General features: G+C 34.8%; 1 protein-coding gene across 1 annotated transcript in view; it reads left to right on the top strand.

Annotated features, from left to right (window-relative positions):
- The first annotated feature begins 1725 nt into the window (after positions 1–1725).
- LOC110450741 (synaptotagmin-10-like) overlaps positions 1726–23350 on the top strand; it is a 63031-nt gene continuing 41406 nt past the window's right edge. The window contains exon 1 of the mRNA XM_021498422.1: positions 1726–2351. The gene's annotated coding sequence lies outside the window, so the exon portion shown is untranslated. The remainder of the gene's footprint in view (positions 2352–23350) is intronic.

Genomic DNA, 23350 nt, shown 5'->3' on the forward strand with positions numbered 1-23350 from the left:
TTAAATGTTAGGCGAAGCCATCTATAAATATTCTCGTTCTCTTAACCTGCTCAAGACAGAAAGCCTTAAGTTAACTGTAATTACTCTTCTCATTGTTACCAACACCGCATGTGGTCTATCTTGTGTCTGTTCCGGTAGGTATGGACCAGCGTGCAGTTGGTTACTTATTAGATATTGGGCTAGCCTAACGTTTGACCAGCCCAAAATTGAATAAGTAACCAACTTCACGCCGGTTAGCTATGGAATTTTGAACAGCCCGTACTTGAAGACAACTTCCGAAACAACTTGTTCAATAGATTCAATTCATTCGTCTAAAAGAAAAGTAAATTTCTTAAACAAATACAATACAAATGAGCTATGTTAAATGAGTATGGTAATTTAAATATGGACAGAGTTTACCATTACGGTCATATTAATTAATTAATATTGAAGTAGCAGTGCAGTGGTGTGTTTTTGAGTGTGATGTGACATTCGTTCGGAACTATGAATGCGAGATAATACCCATGAAGTTGATGTGACAAGGGTTATTAAGTGAATACCCAGGCATATTTACAAAAGCCGTGAACCTGGTATTATTTTTGCTCTCAAATTAAATCTTCGCGAGTAATCACAATTGCAGAAATAACTATTCACACAATATAATTGATTAAAGAAGGTTTACAATTGTCACTGAAGATATTCATCAGGGCCCAGTTGTTCAAAGGGCGATTAGCTTAATCAGTTATTAGCGCGAATTTCGTTTTTTGTGTTTTTGAAATACAACTATTAACTAAGTTATAACTTTCCAGATATCAAGTATTTAGTAGAGTAAATGTACGTGTAAAATAACGAGTTTTTACCTTGCATATTGACGAAATGATCAAAGGTTGAAAAATGTCGTTAAACAGTGATTAAGCTAACCACCCTTTGAACAGCTGGGCCCTGAACGATATTCAGTAAAACCTATTATAATTACATGTACCTCATTAAAAACCTTAACTGCACGACGAACTTCATTATAATTAAAGAAAGCATGTTATAACATTACACGTATTACATTATTTAGAAATGCAAAACTGTTACAGGTGTACACGTAATCGTGTTTCGGAAGGAAACTTGTGCATTGCGTGACAAACATCTTTCAAATTAAAAGTAACCAAATACAGCCGAGGATCCTATTAGCTTTCTTAAATTTTTAAATTAAGATATCGCGCTAAACATTCGACAGCTCACCAAACCTAAAATAGACTTTGTTATCTAGGGATAATCAGATTGACAATGTTATTGACAATCCATTAAATAGATAACGTGAGTTTAGTTACTGGTTTTAGGATCGATTGCCGTAGCTGTAAAGCCGTACACATCCATGTGTGTATCCGCAGTAGGTACCCACCCCTCCCAACCCTACCGGTCATGTACAGCATGCTGTGTCCACAAAGGTCTCAAGCCATCAGTCCCAATATACTTTGTTTATCTATGTTGACTTCCCGTCCGTCTATGGTGTGTCTTGTAAGCGTCGTTGACGTACATCTAGATAATGAGACAAGTTGGGGTCTCCTTAAGAAAATGTCAGAATAGCTTAAACCGAAGAGTCTTGTCGTAGGTCACTTTGATATTTCTGCAATTAGATCGATTTTTTCCACATCAAATGATACAGTGTTAGACGCTGATTTTGAGACTTGAGATCTAGCTGGCATTAAAGTGTGCCTCAATGCAGCAATAATTATGCAGGCTGATAGTATTTGTTGTTGTTACTAGGCAACTGTTCCCGCTTCTAGCTATTATTTTGAAGATCCCCGTGGTCTCCCCGGGACTTCTGACGTCACCGTTCCTCACTTCATGTGCCATTCTATTTGACAACAGGAGCTCGGTGTGCCCGGATCCGGGAGTAGTGCTGCTGAGCATCTTTGCTGGACTCTCGTCAATACCTCTTGGTCTGTTGATTTTGCCATACATATAGTGTTGTTTCATCTGCCGTATTTTCTCCTGTGTTGTCCATAAGGGGAGTTTGCGTTGGAAGCGAGTGATGAGAGATACTGTAGTGTGTTAATGTGAGAGCGTCGAAGCAGCTGTCAACACCGCAGTCGCCGTGACGAGGGGACACACGAGTATATAGCAGTAGCTTATCGATTGTAGATCAAACTCACAGCAAAATATACTACAATCAAAACAATGCAGTCTTATTGGTCATTTATGGTTTGTTAGATAAACAATACCCCAGTGTTGTACGGCAGTGGTTTTACGAACGGAACTAATTTCTACCGAGAGGTGAGCTGATGATCATCATGGACAAGGATGGACACTGGATATCTGACAGTTGACTAGTACGACAGGATGACCATTTGATCATTATTCCCAGGGGACATCTACTGGTGAGTTCATTTTTAAGAATTATATTTCAATTCTCAAAGTCCTGTGTCATTTTAATTGTAAATAAAAGAGCCAGTTCTGATTTTGGCTCACGAGATGTCTGTCATCAATCCAACGGCAGAATCCTTCGATGGTTATTGAATGTTATTGTTTTCTTTTTCGCTTGTTTGTTGGCAATGCCTTACATTCTTTAAATATATATTCAAAGCATTCAAATACCCGTCTGTGTACTTATTTACTTATTTAGATACTCTAAAAAAAATTATAGTCATGCTTTTGGCAGTGTGTGTGTTAAGTAGATATTGTTTTTCATGTAACTGACATATTCGAATTTGATCGTTTACATTGTTATTCAAATTTATATTGTAACAATGTTAGATTCTTGAAAAATAATAATGCTTATACTGATTTTAATGTTGATGCATGAACTTTGTAAATAGGCGGTTACCATAGTGATGACTTTTGTCCGTATTTACTGTCATTTTATATCTGGGCATGTAATTTCAATCTCAATATTGACCCATCTGTTATCTCGCAAATCTGCATCGGGATACCTCAGTGCCGTGTCCAGCCTTCTGATACTGTAGTTTGTGACCAACCTATATAGCCACAACGCTAATCCAAGACATTACACCGGTCTCGACATGAATACCCGCTATATAGTGATGTTTAATACAATGGCCGTGCGCGTTCCGATTCGCACTGGCTGGTGTTTTGGGATAACCCTGAAGTTTTAAGTCGTATTGATACCAACAGATATTTCAAGATTTGAAGCCATGGTCGCTGGCACAATGTCGTCTGCTCTGATATTTAAGAAGATATCTTTTTTCTGCGTATAGCGATTTGATTCCCCCCTTTACCTGCTATATAGATTTATAATGCTGTGAGTCTTCTCAAATCTTCAGCAATAAGTGCCATTTTCTAGCTATCAAATATTACTCTCGTTTTTAAAATAACTTAAAGGTATAACAGTGTTTCTTTTGTTAAAATACAATAAGTTTCGTTTGTATCAACACCAAACTAGACCATCAGTTGACACACTGATACTCGTTATTACGGTAATATGATAGTAATTTCTATTTTTTAAATTATTGACCAAGATAAGAAATGCTCGCAGAATGAAATAAATATTATTTTGAAAAAGTAAAAAGAAAAAGAAAAGTATTTGACTTAAGAGTATCAATGGGTTAAGAAAAAAATGTGAATTTGACTAATTTTGTCAATAAATATCGTGAGATATTTTGTAACCTTACCGAGGTTTTGAAGCCACACATGTTGTCGGTTTTACGTAAGACGTGTTTTACGTGTCATTAGCCGGCTTCTCTCACACTCAAAGACACTCTGCATTTTATACAATTTCTTCGTAATTCCAGTAGCGTGTTGTGGTATCTGTTAAAAGAGACCCAGAGATATTTCAAGCTTTCACTGGTAATATAAAGCGTGTTTTTGAAATGATAAAGTCATTGATGGGATTTTACAGTACGCAACAAGCCTAAGGTTAATTATGCGATATGTACATTCTCCAATCAATCCCGAGTTACAGTCTGAAGTAACGATTCCAACTCTAATATGTATATCTACAAAAAAATTAAAAACAGGCTTCTGCCATCAACATTTTGTATCTATGCTATAACGAGGTTTCCACGACATCTTTGTAAGATACCGTTACAAATGTTTGATGCATTGCTCGGAGAGGTTCTACTGATTGGTTCGTTAAACACACTTTCAGTACTGCTATGCAGATATGATTTCACCTTTTCTCGGAAAGTGTATTGGCTCTCTGTTGAAGCTATTGTAAGAAATATATTACGCGTGCACATATTCTTATTATATAATACATTGTCTATAAGATAGATGTAAACAAACATCCACGTGTAATACAACACTTGTCTTGTGAATTTAACTAATTCTGTATTAGCGTTTTCAAATAGTCGATTAAACTTTTCTATTCATTTGATAATTTGTGCTGATTTGTAAAATGTATGTTATTGCCTGAGTATGGGCATCACAATAGCTGAAAGGTAGGATTTGGTTTTGATTTTATCAAGTTTAACGTGCTATTAACAGCTAAGGTCATTCAAGGACGTGCCTCCATGTGTGTTTTGTATGCGTGTATGTGTGTATGTGTGTGTGTATGTCGGAGACATGATATTTTGGTGTTCTTGCTTCCTTGTGATAGTGCGGATCTGATGCCGACTTTAGAGTGCTATTTCACTGAAATACCATGTCGAAGGCACCCAGCACAGCATTCCGCCCGGTCACATTATACTGACAACAGGTGAACCAGTCGTTGCCATTACCCCTAATGCTGAACGTTTAGCAAGGAATAACAATTATCATTAATAAGTTTCCCGGCCTAGGGACAGAACCCATTGCCTCTCTCACCTGGGCAAACGTTCATCATTAAAGCCAAAAGTGAAGTGTCACCAAGCAAGGCGCTATGAAATGAAAGGTATATAAAAGTAGAAAGAAAGAGAAGGATCCCAAATGTTGCAATGTGTGAAGCAGATTTATTTTGGTCATATTTGTGTCCCCAATTAGAGGGTAAAAAAACAAATCTCCGAACCTGCAGGGGTTCCCCACATTAGTCGCCTCTTACGATACCTGCAGTGGGTAACATCAGGTGTATTCTTTTCTCAATCCCCGACCTGTAGGGGTAGGAAGGTAGAAGGCGATGTGGGTTTGCTTTAATGGTGTAACCAGCGCTATATTTTATCATTGTGTAATTAATAATGGCGAATGCAATTTAGGTCAAACATAATGTTTTAGGTATGAGAAGGATCATGCTTCATTTCTTCCGTCCTCACATATCTTGCAAATAAAATAAAACAAAAAAATGAAATATATATCAAAAAGCATCATATTTGGAATACAACTCGAGATATTTTGAATGTTTTTAATCGGCTTCATGGAGGAAATGTAAGGCTGAGCATGAACGAATTTGTATGGTATTAAAAACAGTGCTCCAACAAACAACTGATCTCTTGCAATGTAGGAGTGACTAACTGAATTTGTCACTCTTGTGTACATGTGACGTAGGCTGGGAAATGTCAACCCGAGGGATCTGGAGTTTAGCTTGAGGTTTTGCCGAGTGATAAACGTCAAAAATCCTATCTTGAGTGTTGAAATTGCTATCTTGACATCACACAGGATCGGATAACTATTTTCCCCCTTAATTTCCAACCGTAAAATTAAGTTGTAATGGTGAATTTATCGCCTGGAATTCGGTAAGAAAATTTATTACGTGATCCTGGTAACGCTGCATAAATTGATGACGCGACTGTGACCTTTCTTTACCCTAGAAAAACCAAACTGTACTTGTGAATATTTTCTAACTATCAAAAACGTTGAATTTTATCTCTATTATTGTACAGCTTGAAATAATAATGCAAGCTTTTACAATCACATTATTTGTATAACGCCTTAATATGTATCATTCTACGCCAGTATGACGGAACAATATTCAGTGCTAGCATTGATTTTACACAAATGCTTTATGCTCTATGTCGGGACATATCTTTTTATTGACATCTCTTCTGCGTAGCATGATATTCCCATTAGATCTTAATGCAACCTTAAAAAAGGGTTTAAACTGAATTTAGATCTTAAAAAAAAAGAAAAAGAAAGGATTTCGGAAAAAGTTTAATTGTCAAAAGATAAAAATAAATAAAAATATAACTTGTTTTTCTAAACATATCAAAGACAAAACGATTCGGATGTTGGGAGTTCTATAATTTTCCATTGTATTTGGTAAATGACCATCGCTTCGTTAAAAGTCCTATCTAAAACACTTGAGTAGTTGTGCAGTTTTGACATTTAGAAATTCCACAATATTACATGACGTCATCTTGGTTTTTAAGGAACGTCATGTTTATATCGTTTTTGCTAGGAGTTTTTAGAAATGAGATCTTCAACACTTACTGTAACATACAAGTGGGCCGCACTTAATGAAAATCTTGACATTTTATGCGTAATTCGTATCCATAGATGCATATGTTTATAGCGACCCAGTTTTATCAATGGGCAATTTGTCACTATGGACATGTCAAAAGTATCTGGCTGTCGACCATTGTAATATCACAACTGCTTCCTTTTGAGTATGTTCTTGACTTTATATTACTTATAATTGTGTATATATATATACCAATTTGTATGGAAACGTTTCACTAACCAAACTTATTGGACATACATTGGGCTAAACCGAGCTTCCCTAAAATCTTACACACCATACGATAAAATAATTGAATTTGGATTGAATGTTTATTAAGTCAATACTCTGCAACGTTGATAATTGGTAACATAACAGGGACTATCTTTTAACGGTTTGACACTTTTACACAGGCAACAACTCTTTATACGTAAGCACAAACTCATTGAATAATGACTTATCAATGCTTCATCAGTGGTTATTGAGGACATCAATGTGGGCGAGACATACAACAGTAAATCATGTCGAAGTAACAAAATTGATGACAATGTCACCGCATCAATGTATGCAGGAAAGATACCGTGAGTTACAAGTAAGAGGAACCAGCGAATGCGAAAAATTCAAAGAAGAGTCATATATTAGATATTGTACAACAAAAAATTAATGTATAATATATTGTACTATAAAGAATAAAAGTACTATTATTGTAAAACAAAGAATGAAAGTATTACACATTGTGCAACAAAGAAAAAAAGATTGCAAATTGTAAACAAAGGATATATTTATTATTCATTGCAGTAAAAGAAATCGTGTATCACATATTTTAAGCAAAAAATTCGTGTATTACATAGTATGTATATAGTTTAAACCAAAAAAAGTCATGTATCACATTTAAAAAAACAACCAAGTTGTGTACATGTATCATATAGTATAAACAAAAAAGTCATGTAACAAATATTGCACAATAAAGAAGTTTTAAAAATACATAAATATATATTTATATTGTCTACTAAAGCAATGTTTAAAAGTAAAACATGTAATATACTAATCGTTTGTTAAAGGAACACCTACTCCGATTTATGTATACTTTTTATAGAACAAGCAGCTTTAGAACGACTATTGTATGTTTTGTAAAGATCGATTACACTTCTTAACATCTGTCATTAATGGAGATGGATTTAGTTAATACTAGTTCAATACATTGTTATGGCCCTGACCGGGTTCTAGTCCACCTCTCTACACCCAGAGATCGCTGAATGTGCAACATATTGCTGTGATGTCATTTGTCGTTAGCTTTTATATAGACTACTTGATTTATTCATTATTTTGTATTATATTTGCCTTCTGTTCTGCATGTCGTTTCGATCTGGATACCTTAAGAGTTTGAACGTCTTCCTTAGCAACGAACGCTATAGAAAAGTACTCCTGAGCAGACCGGGCCACCGTATGCGAGTATGAAAATGAGAATATTTTCGTTTTTAGGTGTGCTATTGATTCAGGCGGAATCATAATGATATGTTAATGAGGATCAACAATAACTCCTCCATTTATTATTTCCAAGCGAAAATCAAGATTACAATCCCGCACAGAGGTTTCATAGTTCAACATACTGTGGCTTTCAGCACTTGTTTCTGGATTACCGCAGGTCTACAGTGTTGGATATTTCGAAAAAGGAAATCAATTTTAACGTTTTAACACGTACACGTGATGAAGTTATTGAATAGCAACATGGAAGTAGTACAGATACGGGTTATCATTATGGTAACTGCACGTCATCATTTTAGGATTTGAACTCTACTCACATCTAACGCGTTTCTGTCTTCAGCACAATTTTCCTTAAGTAACATTTAATTAAGAAATATATGTTTAAGTACCGTGGACAACAGAAGGGTAGCTATGGTATTTGAAACCTGCAGGATTGTTCACTCTGCATCCTGTTCGCCAGAGACAACTGCAGCGTGTAACTGGTATAGAAACGAGGATAGCTCCGGGTTATATGTGCTATCTATCGTGAAATTTCTGCTCATAATTTCTGTCGATAATATGTTTCCTTTAGATCCCGAAAAGATTTCAAAGTACAAGCCGCTGGAGGGATGAAGGCAACGCTTCATTACTAATTGATGGAAATAATGGGGAAATAAAAAAGAATCGGTCTTTTGTGATAACAAAAAAAGACATCGCTTCTCTTTTAATGATATCACATGTCTTAAGGTTCCGTTAATTCTGACATGAAGCTCCCGTGTAAAAAATATATTTTTCATTATCAATGGGAATATTAATTCACTAGTCAATTTAAAATGCATTCCTATGTTTTCCCATTCTGTAAGCGCTTTGTTTCCTCAGTATATTTAGAGTTTCAGTAGGCTGGCTATATTAAATATAAATATTCAATATGAATAATATATGAATATTAAACACTTTTTTTGCAGATTGTAAGGTGCAAATTATTGCAATTTAGCTATTTCTGTTGTTTTATTCTGATTGTTTCGTAAATAGAATAAGATATGATAGCGAGACTGTTTACGGGGTTAATTGACATTCATATAACATTCAATGCTTATAAGAATGGACTTGTTACCTAAATGTTGTATGAGTATGAAGGCAAACTATTAAGCTCATTGGGTAATTAAAGACAGGCGTAATCAAAGCAATCAAAAGTCGAACTTGAAAACAGTTCGTCTCAAAGCAGCAAATATAAATATACGAAAGTCGTTAACAAAAAGGAAAAATATGTTGTTTGGTCTCTTTTTCAAGTAGATACAAAATCAGGATTTGTTTAATTTAAGCAGAATTGATGTTATAAATTAGTTTGATCTTCCTACACGCCACTGAAGAAGGCAGACTGTTTCAGTTGAAAGTTTTTTTTTATAACTTGATACGCAGGTCTATTGTTTCAACAGAAATGCTATTTCAATAGTCCAATATAAAGTCCCAACTACACACGAGTGACATAGATGTATTATCTTTTTGGGATTTGATGCTCTAGTTACATCTGAGGTCGTTTGTGGACGGATGCTCACAACGCCTAGTAGATATAGTAGGTAGGAAATAAACGGAAATATACGGGCTCGACGTGTTGCGATTTGGCAGAACACCAAATAAAATCCCAAAATTTGTACGGGACCCTAGTCGTCTGTTGGAACAATCTAGTATGTAATATAGCAGAAGTATCATTTCTCCAACATGTAGGGGATTACGTGTTACTCTATCAGGCTGTTCATGGAAATATACAATCATATTACATTGCCTATAGGTGAATCGACCGAGCAGCAGTTATGGACACAACAACGTGAATGTCAATGTTCTATTTTCATCGTCCTTATATCGATATGACTATTTGAAAGCCGTAGTATACATGTATGTCATAGCCAGATTGTTGACGTCATCATCGTTAGACGTGTAGTTATAATTTTGTATACAAATGACACTCGTTAAATAATGGTTGCTCATTTGAACAACACGATAGTGCACTGATTTGAACTAAATACTGCACCTTGTATTATATATATCTTATATAAAATGTAATATATGTTTTTTTCGAAAAAAGGTAAATATAAATATAAAAATGCTCAAATATTTAACTTGGAAAAGGCTTATCAAAATGACGTGTGCACGCGGATTAATTTGTATGAAAGTTTATTGTAGTCTATCATTGCACATTGTGTGTGAGGTTCATGTTTATAAAGTCAACATACATCAGGAAACTCTTCAATTTTGGAGGAATATCGCAACAAAATAAATATTTTGATATGGAGTTACGTCGCGCCATCTTTCATTTATACCTAACATAGCTTGTCGGCGTACTTGTCCTGATGTGCGTGACGTGTGTGAATTTGTTAATGGCACTGGTGTATTAATGGAACGGTCTATCCTGTAAGCTGTTCGTAGCACGTATTCCGCTTTGTAAGCAGTTCAAACACGTTCTCCGCAAGGTAAATAATACCTAGTGTGTATTCCGCACTGTAAGTAGTTCCAAGCATGTAATTATCATTGTAGCTAGTCCTTAACACGTTAGTCTCATTGTAAGTAGTCCTTAACACGTTAGTCTCATTGTAGCTAGTCCTTAACACGAAGTTTTCATTGTCAGTAGTCCTTAACGCCTCCACCGCATTGTGAGTAGTTTCCTTCACAACCCCAAGCATGTAATTATCATTGTAGCTAGTCCTTAACCCGTTAGTCTCATTGTAAGTAGTCCTTGACATAAAGTTCTCATTGTAAATAGCCCTTAACACGTTAGTCTCATTGTAGCTAGTCCTTAACACGAAGTTTTCATTGTCAGTAGTCCTTAACGCGTTAGTCTCATTGTTAGTAGTCCTTAAGACGAAGTTCTCATTGTAAGTAGTCCTTAAAACGTTGGTCTCATTGTAAATAGTCCTTAACATGTTAGTCAAATTGTAAGTAGTCCTTAACACGTAAGTCTCATTGTAAGTAGTCCTTACCATAAAGTTCTCATTGTGAATAGTCCTTAACACGTTAGTCTCAATGTAAGTAGTTAATACCTAGTGTGTATTCCGCACTGTAAGTACTTCCAAGCATGTAATTATCATTGTAGCTAGTCCTTAACCCGTTAGTCTCATTGTAAGTAGTCTTTAACACGAAGTTCTCATTGTAAGTAGTCCTTAAAACGTTAGTCTCATTGTAAATAATGCTTAACACGTTAGTCTCATTGTAAGTAGCCCTTACCATAAAGTTCTCATTGTGAATAGTCCTTAACACGTTAGTCTCACGGTAGCTAGTCCTTAACACGTTAGTCTCAATGTAAGTAGTTAATACCTAGTGTGTATTCCGCACTGTAAGTACTTCCAAGCATGTAATTATCATTGTAGCTAGTCCTTAACCCGTTAGTCTCATTGTAAGTAGTCCTTAACACGAACTTCTCATTGTAAGTAGTCCTTAGCCCGTAGTTCTCATTGTAAATAGTCTTTTACACGTAGTTCTCATTGTAAGTAGTCCTTAACACGAAGTTCTCAGTGTAAGTAGTCCTTAAAACGTTAGCCTCATTGTAAATAGTCCTTAACAAGTTAGTCAAATTGTAAGTAGTCCTTAACACGTTAGTCTCATTGTTAGTAGTCCTTAACACGAAGTTCTCATTGTAAGTAGTCCTTAACACGAAGTTCTCATTGTAAGTAGTCCTTAAAACGTTAGTCTCATTGTAAATAGTGCTTAACACGTTAGTCTCATTGTAAAAAGTCCTTAACACGTTAGTCTCATTGTAAATAGTCCTTAACACGTTAGTCTCATTGTAGCTAGTCCTTAACACGTAGTTCTCATTGTAAATAGTCCTTAACACGAAGTTCTCATTGTAAATAGTCCTTAACACGTTAGTCTCACTGTAGCTAGTCCTTAACACGTTAGTCTCATTGTAAGTAGTCCTTAACATAAAGTTCTAATTGTAAATAGTCCTTAACACGTTAGTCTCATTGTAGCTAGTCCTTAACTTGAAGTTCTCATTGTAAGTTGTCCTTAACACGAAGTTCTTATTGTAAATAGTCTTTTACACGTAGTTCTCATTGTCAGTAGTCCTTAACGCCTCCACCGCATTGTGAGTAGTTTCCTTCACAACCCTATACACTATGACAATTGACCGTATCTAGTATATTCTCTCGACGATCTGTCAATTCCACCAGTATTGCATAATTGGTCAATAATTGTTCAGTACACGCGATAACATCATCGATCGATTTTATACGATAAGCTATCATTCTTTATTCTCAGGGTAATGTCCTATTATTTCTAAAAGATGATAAATATCGATCTTAAAACTACCGACTATTTCAACATGTGGTCTATCGATTTTCTACTTATCCCTGTAATATAATTAATTTCCACCTACGCGAATCGATGTGTAATCAAACAACGATCGATTGTTTTATTCATGTGCTAACCGTCTTGTCCCTTCACATTTGCAGATGATCAATTATCGATCATCATGGCGTATTGACATGATGATTACCCGACACTGATGTCCGGCCCTGGGCTTGGCTGACCAGTGAATAATGGTGTTAGTGAACCCGGCCCGTATTGACAGTGTGTTCTGATCGCTTGCGCTGTAATTTTCGGTATGGCTAGTGTATCATTTCGTCTCTAGGACTGATATCCAATGACCGATAATAGTTTCTGTCGTAAGTGATCACTACACAACCGTGTAATGACGTTCAACGCACTCAATGACTAGTGTCAAGCCTCATCTGACCTATCAACTTCGTCATGAAAATAACGTACACACGGAATTATTACCTTTTAGAGATTTTCATTTTATTTGCATGTAATACAAGTATCATTTCCATATTAAATAATGATATCGTTTAAACTCCACACATAACCGTTAAGTTTCCTATGACATTGAAAATTCATGAACACATTTCAATGGCTTGTTACTAAATAGGTACATTATACAAATTTCGAACTAATGGTCAATTACTAGCTACTCTCCGATGACACTGTACATGGCTAATTCAAACTCACACTTACGAGTTTTATTCCGATTACAACAAGTATTCAATATGAAATAGATTTAAATGAGTAATAAATATTAAGTTTCAATGAACTCACATGGCAAACTATGCTTTGTTTGAAATAATGGGCGTTTTACATGTTTATAGCTTCTCACAAATTATGTAAAATGTGTTCAGCAAAGAAATACTGAAGTTTTTTATATACGGAAATGCAGAGAGAAAGTCTCCAAAAAAAAGTAAATGGTCAAATACTATTATTGTAGTTTGTAGTTATCACATTTTATCGTTAGAATTATTGCATGGTAATATAAGGTGTTTAGTTTTTCATATTATCTTTATATCGCTGTTACGCGGTAAATTTGAATATTAATATACATGTAACTGCTGTATGATAATATAAGCTGTTTAGTTGTCACATTATATTGATATAGTTATTACCTGATATCTTTTGTTGCGACCTTATATTTATATATCTATTACATGATAATATTTAAGCATTGAACTGTTTTTGTATGGTATTTTTTGATCTATTTGAATGACACAGCTTTGCAAACAAACAACATAATGCGCGTTAGCGCATTATGATTTGTTTGCTTGCAAAGCTGTGTCATAAATACCATACAAAAACAGTTCAATACTTATTTTTACGTTTTCTCTGCCTCTTATGTTCTTTTTTAACTTATAATTTATATTTAAAATTAAAAATGCCCGCCTTATCGACAATCCACAAAATTCCGTTCAATAGTTTGAACAGTGTATTGTCGCGTGCTGATTGGCAAACAAAGGAGTACTTTGACATTTTAACAAACACTTCAATTTTGTTCGACAATTCAGTATCAATACAATTGCGTATGATATGTCAATAGGGTAATTTAAGTTTATCAATAGAACACTGAGCTGAGAGTAAGATTTGAAATTGTTTCGATTTTTCCCCGGAACAAATTTCGCGCATGCATAAATACAGTGAACACCGTAAATCCGACCTTGCCCTCCACGAGGGAGTTATTTTTGGAAGTTAATTCGAACTTTTCTCTTTGCTCATTTTGTGAAGAATCCAGACGTGAATTTATTTGCTGATTGTATTGGAATCTGACTACAGTCTGTAGATTCTATAGCAGATTCGTTATTTGACATGTCATCAGCAACTGAGGAAAACGTGGCTGCGAGACCCGTGAAACTGATAGCGTTTGATTCTATAACAGATTCGTTATTTGACATGTCATCAGCAACTGAGGAAACCGTGGCTGCGAGACGCTTGAAACTGATAGCGTTTGAAGTGAGTGATCTTGCGACGGAGCACAGGGGTTCGTTACAAATGTCTGAAATGTTTATGTACTGTTGACTCATATCAGTAGGTATGTAAGATATGTGTCAGTAGGTCTATAGAATATGTGTATTCCAGACATGTGACGAACCCCTGTTGATCAGTGCAGTGTAACAGACGATATTTCTGATAAATTGCATGAGCGTTAAAATTGTTTTCATTGCCGGCATTGGTGATTTCAACCGATGTGCATTTTGTACGATCTTGCGCACCTTGGTCTTGTTTTTGTTGTAATAAAAATATTTTTTTTATTTCATTTTTTATTTTGACCATAAATTTACAATGACATTGTCATGTCTCACAATGCCCAGCGATATTTCAGCAGTCGTCATGTTTATTTACATTGGGTATTGTAGTTTCAGTCAGTGTTGTATTAATACGCTAAGAATTGTGTCTCGTGCTGCATGGTAATTAAAGTCCCATCAACGACACAGCTTTCAAAGAGTCTATATAGTGACAATGCCATGCACATGTAAATATAAGCTGTTTAGTTGTCGTATTATATTGATATAGCTATTACCTGATATCTTTGGTCGTCACATTATATTGATATATCTGTTACATGATAATATAAGCTTTTTAATTGTCACATTATATTGACATACATATAGCTACATTGAATAACCTAATATATTTGGTTGCCACCTTATATTTATATATCTGTAACAAATGATAATATAAGCTGTTTAGTTGTCACATTATCTTGATATACCTATTACCTGATATCTTTGGTTGCCATCTTATATTTATATATCTGTTACATGATAATATAAGCTTTTTAGTTGTCACATTGTATTGATACAGTTATTACCTGATATCTTTGGTTGCCACTTTATATTCATATATCTGTTACATGATAATATAAGCTGTTCCTCAGTTGTCACATTATCTTTGTATCGCTGTTACGCGGTAAATGTCGTTGTCACATTGTATTAGTATAACTATTATATAATAATATTAGTTGTTTTGTTGTCATATTATCGTGATATGGCTTTTGTCTGATAACTTTTATTGTCACATTATGCTGATATAACTGCTCTCTGGTAGTAATAGATTTTCGAGCGGATGAGCGATAAGAAAATGTTGCCACCTTATATTTATATATATGTTACATGATAATATAAGCTGTTCAGAAAACATGTTTATCTAGTCACTTAATGTCAACCAAATTGACACTTGATATCCAGGTGGTGCCAGCATATTTGAGAGAATCAACACCTGTTGTAGAAGAAAAACATTGTTGTGATATAACTCTTACCTATTAGTGTTAGTAGTGGACTTTAAAAAAACCCAAATAGTCAAGAGTGAAAATATGTTATTTTCGTAAATTGGACTATTGCCACTAGTATGTCATTATTTTTGATATTTAATTTAATATCTTGGCTCGTATTCATGAAACCGCTCTCATGCTCAAACTCAAATTCTGTGCTCAGGACCAAGTTCTTGTTCCTGTGACGAATTTATAAAACTTTAAAATGTTTATATATTCCTTTTCTTGTCATGTCATATGGTTTAGGCAAGTTGCAAGAAAGTTTGGTGGAGCAAAGAATCCATTCTTGAACATGAGATCAGGTATTTTTTCAGGAATACTTGTTCTGTTGTTATTGTTTGTTAAGAAGATATGGCATATCATTTTTAAATAAATAAAGTTACCGAAATGTGGAGCGATGTAAGTCCTTGCTCTATCTGTTACCTGGTGTTGTTCACTATTACATTATCAAACGGGTACTAATTCCTTGTGTTGATAGTTGTGAAATTATCTTGATATACTATTTACATGCGATGTTACATGTAGTTGTCTTTATATAACTGCCACCTGCCTGTGTTCCAGTTATTGGCATTTGATTTAAATATGTATTAATATAAACACAAGGAATCATTACATTAAGTAGATAGGTAGTAACGATAGTATGATCCCATATTGGCGCTGGATCCGAACAAACAAATGTTGGGTGGATGTGCGTAACTTAAATAAACGTCACTTGCAGGTTTTTCTTTTTCACGCCGTGCTTACACGAACAGCTATCACATACAAATGTTCTCACTACATCTATCCAGATTTTTGGTGTAAATTCACTTGACCACACGTATTCAAGATGATTCGTTTTGCAATACCTAGCCTTCAGTTAAAAGCAAACCGACGGGGATATGCCCTTGCAACAGCATATTTCATACAAGTAACTACAGTTTGATTGTATGTGTATTTTTTTTTATTGTACTATTGTTTCACGGTGACTGTTTATCTCTGTTATATGTTGTGGTATGTAATATCATGTCTTGATAAAGGAGCGAATCACCCTGAAAATTTAACAAATTTCTTCGTCTACACAGTCGTTATTGCTTCTTTGGCCATATTTATATACACATATCATATGGTGACCAACTGCAATCCTTTTTTAAAACGTTCAGCACTCTTGTAGGAAGTGCGTTGGCATGCTTCGTTACGTGACATGGAGTCTAGCTGAATGACAAAGACATTTTATATGGTAGAGCTGATTACACATGTACATGTTAAATCTCTGTAATACTTGTAGTAATAACCATGGTCGCGACAGGTGTAGGTTATTATATCCAGTTGGTGTTAATTAACTGTAGGAAGCAATGTACGTCATTGTAACGTCATAAGCAGACATTTGATATTATAATTTTGGTTTTCTTCTCCGGTCAATGTTTTTAACAATTTGCTATGAGTACGGTTAACTGCTTATTAACACTAGAATGTAGACCACTCTTTAACATTCACTCTTTATAGACTGATCGGTATTCAGTCGTTTGGTGGTTTGTACAGTACGTTGCCAAATGAAATTGGTGAATTGTGCGTTTGTTACATGTATATGGTCTGGTGATTGTACATGGTATTTCACATATCGCCAGTCCTTTTCAGTATGTCATTGTCGCGTTTTCAAAGAGTGTTTGACCTCCTAGATTCTTCTTTGTGTGGAGATGTCGATATGACGAATGACAGGCTTTATATGAATGGGAAGTACGCTTAGTACTGCGGAGATTACAATATCTCTGTCAATAAACGCCGACCTTATCTCTTTAGCATATTGGCTGTCAGTGCGCTCCATATGTCTATGACTTTAGCGGACACAGCGGTGTTACAAGTTCACATAGGCTCTAGGAAATGATGGTGACACACACTATTTCAGTTGTCCTAATTATAAAGCACCATACGATGAAATACGGAGCAAATCATGGAGACATACATACGTATTTGAAGTAATCAATGCGATACACTGTTAACCAGATATTGTAAAAGCGAATTCCATGCAGCTACCTAACATTGAAAGTGACATTTCTGTTTGCGTATAAAAGATAATCTATTATTGAACATGATATCGTTTTAAAACCATAAATAAGAATGATTAATGGAAATGTTATTCTTTTATACACATACATTCTACTTTACACTGTAGATTGATTTATATCATTCCAAACTTCCTCTTCCTGTCTATTTCATTTTCAATATGACGTCCTGTAAAAAACTGTATAACATTACATTTTAATTATGGACATTTACATTTTAATATATAGCCGCTCTCATTGCATTAATTGGCATTCACAAAATAATTATCTTTATATCCATTGTCCCTACCATTACATCAAATGGATGTTCATGTTCAAAACCGTTCCGTAAACGAAACTAGTCAGTATATTACATAACATGATCCATTCTTTTCACTACAGTAGTGGGATATATGTATCTTTAAATATTAATGTTCATCCGATATGGTTTTTACTGGTGCTAGTGAAATAACACTTAAAAAAGATAAAAAAAAAACCACACACTACCGAACAGATAGGTTTTGGTTTATGCAATTAGTGTTGATACTATTTGGTTCAATATAATCATCTTCATAATTTTTGAAATCTTTGACTGCGCATCGAGTTACTCTTCAAGACGCCATATCGGATGCACATCCAATAGAAAATCCATAATTAAATATTCTTTTCCTGTTGTTAAAAGTGGTCTTTTTGTAATATTTCTTTCCTAACGTAATATTAATGTTTAGGTATATGTATGATAAGATTCCTTAACTCTTTTCAGTTAGGAACAGTACACTCCTTATTAGGAGATAAGTTCCATTCAATGAATTATGCTTCTTGATTTGTAACGCGCCTCTCACTAAATGTCGATACTAACTTTAGTACAATTTTTTTCCTGTCAAAAGAAGCTTCAACAATGATGTATCTAGGATTATAGTTATAAAGTCCCTGTCAGGAGCGAAGTCCAACCCATTACAATAATGTAACTAGGCTTAAACTACGTTATCTCAGGAGAGATGTCAAACCTATTACAATAATGTAACTAGGTTTAAACTACGTTATCTCAGGAGAGATGTCAAGCCCATTACAATAATGTAACTAGGTTTAAACTACTTTATCTCCGGAGCGATTGTCCAACCCATTACAATAGTGTAACACTGTTTTTACTATTTTTTCTCAGGGGAGATGTCCAACCCATTACAATAATGTAACTAGGTTTAAACTACTTTGTCTCAGGAGAGATGTCCAACCCATTACAATGATGTACATGTAACTAGGCTTAAAACTATTTTGTCTCAGTGGAGATGTCCAACCTATTACAATGATGTAACTAGGCTTAAAACTATTTTGTCTCAGGAGAGATATCCAACCTATTACAATAATGTAACTAGGCTTAAACCACGTTATCTCAGGAGAGATGTCAAACCCATTACAATAATGTAACTAGGTTTAAACTACTTTGTCTCCGGAGCGATGTCCAACCCATTAAAATAGTGTAACAATGTTTTAACTATTTTTTTTCAGGAGAGATGTCCAACCCATTACAATAATGTAACTAGGGTTAAACTACTTTGTCTCAGGAGAGATGTCCAACCCATTACAATGATGTACATGTAACTAGGCTTAAAACTATTTTGTCTCAGGGGAGATGTCCAACCTATTACAATAATGTAACTATGCTTAAACTATTTTATTCCAGGAGAGATGTCAAACCCATTACAATAATGTAACTAGGTTAAACTACTTTGTCTCAGGAGAGATGTCCAACCCATTACAATAATGTAACAACGTTTTAACTATTTTATCTCAGTAGAGAAGTCCAGCCTATTACAATGACGTAACTAGGCTTAAAACTATTTTGTCTCAAGAGAGATGTCCAACCTATTAAATGATGTAACTAAGTTTATAATAATTTTGTCTCAGGAGAGATGTCGAATCTATTACAATGATGTAACTAAGTTTATAATTATTTTGTCTCAGGACAGATGTCCAATCTATTACAAGAATTAATAGGTTTTTAACTAGTTGTCTGTGTCTGGAGTCAGGACAGAAGTTCAACCTATTAGAATGATATACCTAAGTTTATAACTAGTTTGTCCCAGAAGAGATGTCCAATCCATAATAAGAATTAATAGGTTTTTAATTACTTTTTGTCTGTGTCAGAAGTCAGGAGAGAAGTCCGACCTATTACAATGATGTACTAGGTTTATGACTGTTTTGTCTGTGACAGGAGAGATGTCCAACCCAGTACAATGATGTAACTAGGTTTACAGCTGTTTTGTCTGTGTCAGTAGAGACGTCCAACCAATTACAATATTGTAACTGGTATTAAAACAAATTTGTCTCGGAAATGATGTCCAATCCATTACAATAATGTAATGAAGTTTTAAAAAATTTATCTTTGTAAATAGAGACGTCCAACCAATGTCAATAATGTAACTAGGTTAACACCTGTTTTGTCTCAGGAGAGATGTCCATCCCATTGTAATGATGTAACGAGGCTTATTCTATTTGTCTGTGTCAGTAAAGATATCCAACCAAATTACAATGATGTAACTAGGTTTACAAATATTTATGCTCGTTAGTACAGACGTCCAACTCAAACTATTAAGTCACTGGCAATAGAGACGCGCCGCACATCATGTGATGAAATAGGCATATGATAATTAGGTTCATCACTGTAATCAGGTATAGAGCATAGAGTTCTTGTCAATTGAGATATATAATGCTATATAATGATGTACTTATCCGTTGTTCTTTATTATTTATCTTGAAATGAATATCGAAAATACACATGTTCATCGTGAATCAATTGCGAAACAGATAAAGACGCCCACACAGAGCTCAGATCTGTGGAGAATGGATATAATGGCGTCCGGGTGTGCCCTAGTAGTCAGATATCGTGGGAGGGAACTTATCATAATCACCATTGCCTCAGCGTCGACTTTCCAGTTACATGTACACAAAACAGATAAATGGAGCGGAAAATTGCTGGTAGCAACCACACTTTGTAGCACATTACTACTGGTATGACCGTGTGTATCGTGACGAGAAAGGAATTAATCCTACCATATGTGGGATCAATAAAACAATGATGTAATTCTATTTTTGTCGTATTGTCCATCCAGATTGTCTTTTATCAAAACACTTCCGGAATGTCGTTTCCTGTTATTGTTGTATTTCAAGTATACCAGCTCCCTGTCGGCCTGCTATCTATTTGTATTGCAAATTCATCAACAGCGGGTGTAACTTCCGATTTCTTTACGCAGTTATATTCTCGAAAAAATGTTGTTTATGTAAGAAACAGAGACGAAGTCCTGAACGTGGTGTTCTACATCAACACGTTAACTATCGATTCAGTACAGATAGCTGTTCAGGACATTATGATTCTCACCAGAGGGCATTAATGGTTTTATTTCATGATTTTGAATTAAAAATAAATTCTTTACAAATCATCATCATCATCATCATCATCATCATCATCATCATCATTACCATCATCATCATCATCATCATCATCATCATCATCATCATCATCATCATCATCATCATCATCATCATCATCATCATCATCATCATCGTCATCATCGACTGCCTGGACGCGTCGCCCCCCGTGATAATTAAGCAGATATGAAGATAGCAGATCAAATTCGGTTTCTCCGATGACCCCCGCAGAATGCCCTATATAAGTCGATCATGCAGTTGTAAACAGCAGGTATATGCTTTCCCCGAAAGTGCACAGGAATCGAAGTGACGTATGGTCATCTATATTGATTTGGTTTGGTATTAAAATGACGAAAAGATAGCGTTTTCATCTCAATGGACCTATAATACAAATGCGAAAACTATTTGTTATCCCCTAATTAATAGTAGTATTTATATAGTCTGAAAGTCTTGTTTATACAACAGAAACATTTTGTGTTATATATTGAAATACTGTTTATAAAATTTGTAGAAAATAAGTTCCAAATTCTTATCATTGATTAAGTGTTACACTGGGGGATTGTCTTTATTAAGAAATACTATAAACGATTTCCATATCTACATGTTTTTTATTATTAGTTTATTATCGCATTGCCAAATTAAACTTAACCTAATATGAAGTGTAGACGTCTTAATTATCTCGGGGCTTGCACCTGCCTATGGCGGAGGTAATCACCGCCAAGCAATAAGTCCATTGCGGGCATTCAATGGTAAACAAAGCCGATTGTTGCGGTCTTTGTGAGACCAAACGAACGGTAAGTGTCCATATGGAAGTATAATAATACATCAAATAAACCATGGAGTACCGTGGCAACGAATTAATCTCATTACAACGATATTTGTCGTGTCCTTATTGGTTATAGGGCGACGGACGTGGTAACGACTTACTGAGTCAAACTAAACCTACCGGGTATTGCATCTCAACCTAGGAGCTGAAAACCGGATCTAAGCATCTCAAAAACCACAGAAACGGTTTCCAGCACGGAATACCTGTATGATAGCTGGTTCTATTAAAAAGACGTCTCAATCAATTCCTTCTGTATAACGGAACGAAGCCAAGTCGTCATTAGGAAATGTTTTTCTGGGTTAAGCAGAAACATATAAACTGATTTACTTTAGGCAATGGAATATGCACTAGTTATTACAAGTTGTCATTGCCTTTTTTATAGCAAAATATCATTTCTAATTACCACATGGTAACAATGGAAACATATCATAAAATTGAATATCATTTGATACCTTAATTTTTTTATCATATGTATTAACGTCTACCAAAAGTTGTAAGCAAACTCATTATTCAAAGTTTTCAAATTTTGCAGCAGATACACAGCAGTGAAAAAACAGTATAGACAATATCACACGTGACAAAATCTGGACATGTTTATTCCGTTTTCCACCCTCAATATGACATGATCTTTTAAAATTATCAAACAAAAGAGGTGACATGCGTACACCTACAACAAGCACATCCGTCAAAATAAATCGTTATCAAAGAAAGTACAAAGAACTATTTACAGTTGTCTTAATGATATTATCGACTTTTATAATCCGATTTACCAATATAGACGTATTCTTGCCGTTGTCAGTTGCGTTGACAACAGCCTATGGGAGAACATATATAAAACTAGAGATAATGCACACTGTACATGGTATAATGGATTATGTTGCGACTCAACATAATTATAAATGTCTCAGTCTTAACTTGAAAACATACATGTAGAAAATACAGAAATGATCATTAATAACATTTATAATGTAATGTTTGACATTTAACATTCAGTACCAAACAACGAATCAAAAGCATACATACTATTCATGATCTGTCTATTTTCAAAATTAATTTATTCTTAATTAATACGGGCTCCAAACCAAGTGTCGGAAATACTTTTTATAGCCCAATTACATATTATTAATGTTGTTATAGTACTTCATCTCTAGTAAGCTTTTAAGATGTGAAAAATATGCTTCTTTTGCTGTTTCCTATCAAACAAAACAAAACAAACCAAGTTGTAGCGTATACCCAAGCAATGTATATTGATACTGCTACACTCAGGTTGACACTATATTCCGTATTCCAATTCTAGGTCACGACACTGTAGGTCAGACTTGTTTAGGTATGTCTATCCAATCAATCTTCATTAATACTATTAGTAATACGTCTATTTCCCCAAGGCATATGATAACATTTGATGGCTTAATATTTGTTTGAGTAATAAACAGGCTGGTTGCGTTCAATATGTGCAAAAATAGTCTATTTATGTCTTTGTCCTTTTGAAGTTGTTTTCAGACGTCAACAAATGTTACACAAAGGCAAGTCCCATTGAGAACAAATCTAATTTATGTATAAGGTGATTTATATAAGATCTAACAACATTGTTACTCTAGACTCAAAATTCAAATACAGATGTGACGCTATACAATTGTACATGTGCTTTATTGCCTATCAATTGTTTTCAATGCATATTTGTTGCACAAGTAATGGAAAAGGTTGATTGAACTGTCGTTATCAACGATCTGGGTTTTGTCATTTCGGATTTCAAT

The sequence above is a fragment of the Mizuhopecten yessoensis genome, unplaced genomic scaffold (assembly GCF_002113885.1).
Source record: "Mizuhopecten yessoensis strain PY_sf001 unplaced genomic scaffold, ASM211388v2 scaffold5459, whole genome shotgun sequence".
Lineage (NCBI taxonomy): Eukaryota > Metazoa > Mollusca > Bivalvia > Pectinida > Pectinidae > Mizuhopecten > Mizuhopecten yessoensis.